General features: G+C 45.8%; 1 pseudogene; it reads left to right on the top strand.

The window, feature by feature from the left end:
- The first annotated feature begins 930 nt into the window (after nt 1-930).
- On the top strand, nt 931-1,946 carry LOC119863534 (annotated as a pseudogene).
- Nucleotides 1,947-2,660: the final 714 nt, after the last annotated feature.

Raw genomic sequence — 2,660 nt, 5'->3', positions numbered from 1 at the left:
ATCTAGTCCAACCCCCTGCTCAAAGCAGGGCCAATCCCAACTAAATTAGCTCCATTTTTTTGAATGTAATCAGCTCCATTTTTTGAATTTTCCTCTCTTTTATCACACACCCCCTTCTTTGTCTCTTCTCTACACTAAACAGTCCCAGACTTTTCACTCTGTCCACATCTCACAGCCTCTCCCATTTTCCCAGCCACTTGGAAACCCCCTTTCTATCTGCAATATCCTTAATATCTGCAATTATGGAGACTAGGAAACCAAAACTGGGGGCATGTACAGAGCAAGTTATTATCCATTCCATTTCGAAGGCATCCAATCATTGCTTTTGTTTTGGCCACTTTTGTGAATCAGCAGGTGTTTCCATTGAGCTGATATTAGTGATGCCAGGTCTTTTCCCTGAGGTATGTTCTACCTGGGATATTTCTCCCAGTAGATGTCTTCACACGGGTCAGTTTTTTTTTTTCCACTCTCAGATTTTGAGCAACTGGGTAAACGTGGATCTCCCTACATAATGGATTCTCTAGCCTGAGTTTCACTACATTATGAAACAATGACGTATAACCAGTATCCATACTCATGTTTCCTGCTGGTACCTATTAAGGGTTCCCACACTACTTTGTGTAGGAATTATTGATGCACGGAGCACCATCAAATATGGAAGTGGCATTATTAGGGTCAGTTTTTTCATAATTCATTTCTTTGAATAATGAAAGTGTCACTTCTCAGTGTCTGAAGGGCGACCAATCTGCTTCCCCAAGACCAGCCTCTAGTTTTTCATGCATTGTCTTATATTCACATTGTCTCTCCACCTAGGAATTTGTACTGCAACCATCACCCAAGACCCTGGGGACATACAGAAAGTCCAGTGAATGTACAGGACATGCAGAAGACATGTTCTGCCTCAGAGATGGACACCTTCTCCCCTACTCCATGTCAGATTCCAACACAATTGTCTTCACCAACCCCTCCACCTTCATCCTACTGGGCATTTCTGGCCTGGAGGCAGCCCATGTCTGAATCTCCATCCTCTTCTGCATCACATATGCTATAGCCATCTTGGGGAACTTCACCATCCTGTTCATTGTGAAGAGGGAGATGAGCCTCCATGTGCCCATGTACTATTTCCTCTGCATGCTGGCTGTCACCGACCTGGTCCTGTCCACCTCCGTCCGGCCCAAAATGCTGAGCATCTTCTGATTGAATTCCAGGGATATCAATTTCAGTGTCTGCCTCACTCAGATGTTCTTCATTCACTGCTTCACAGTGATGGAGTTTAGGATCTTTGTGGCCATGGCTTTTGATTGCTATGTGGCTATCTGTGATCCCCTGAAACATTCCACCACCATGACGAACTCTGTGGTATCCAAGATCGGCCCGGCCATGGTGCTGTGTGGAGGCATGCTTGTACTCCCCTCTCTCCTCCTGCTGAGGCAGTGGCCATATTGCAGAACCAACATCATCCCCAACTTGTACTGCGAGCACATGGCCATGGTGAAGCTGGCCTTTGGTGACATCCGCATCAGTAGTTATTACAGCCTTTTTATGGTAATCTTTGTGACCAGTGTGGATGTGGTTTTTATCACCATGTCCTATATCCAGATCCTCAGGGCCATCTTCAGCCTCCCCACAAAGGACGCCAGGATCAAGATTTTGGGGACCTGCGCCTCACACCTCTGTGCCATCTTAGCCTTTTACATCCCAGGTCTTTTCTCCTTATTCACACACTGGTTTGGGCAGAATGTGCCCCTGTATTTCCACATTCTCATGGCCAATGTGTACCTCCTGGTGCCCCCCATGCTGAATCCCATCATCTATGGGTGAGGACCAAACAGATCCAAGACAGGCTGCTCCATCTCTTTACTCATAAAGGGACTTTAAAGTTTCCTCCTGGTGCTCTGTCTCTCAGACTAAGCTCTGTGTGGAGCTGGCTGGTAACATGGTGCTGATTCCTCTTTCCTGAGTCACTTATTAGACTGTCAAAAAGACATTAAATCCTTTCCTGGCCTTACTGTGCTGTGTCAGTGTGACAAACAGGGGAATCATTCTGTGCTCAACTCCTTAACTCATCGGGATGCCACCTTTCTAATTTCTGTTAAATGGACCCCTGGGGCTCTGCCTACTGCCCAATTACTTCCTCCAATTCCCAGCCCCTGCTTCACATCTCACCTTGGTTTCAAATACTCACCAGAAACCGCATACCACACAAAAAAACACTGACCCAGGAACCAATCCCTGCAACAAAGCCCATTGCCTACTCTGTCTGCATATCTATTCAAGGGACACCATCATAGGACGTAACCACATCAGCCACACCATCAGGGGCTCGTTCACCTACATGTCTACCAATGTGATATATGCCATTATGTGCCAGCAATGCCCCTCTGCCAGGTACATTGGTCAAACTGGGCAGTCTCTATGCAAAAGAATAAATGGACACAAATCTGACATCAGGAATCATAACATTGAAAAACTATTAGGCTCCAAAGTGAAACTGAAGAATTGGAATTAATTTACAAACCTGACACCCATCAGATTAGGCCTGAATAAAGAGTGGGAGTGGTCAGGTCATTACAAAACCTAAACCTAATTTCCCCCATACTAATTTCCTCCTACTGTTACTCACACCTTCTTGTCAACCGTCTGAAATGGGGCACTCTCAT

This window comes from Dermochelys coriacea, chromosome 1 (assembly GCF_009764565.3).
Source record: "Dermochelys coriacea isolate rDerCor1 chromosome 1, rDerCor1.pri.v4, whole genome shotgun sequence".
In the NCBI taxonomy this organism is placed as follows: domain Eukaryota; kingdom Metazoa; phylum Chordata; order Testudines; family Dermochelyidae; genus Dermochelys; species Dermochelys coriacea.
This window is presented reverse-complemented; position numbering and strand designations above follow the sequence as displayed.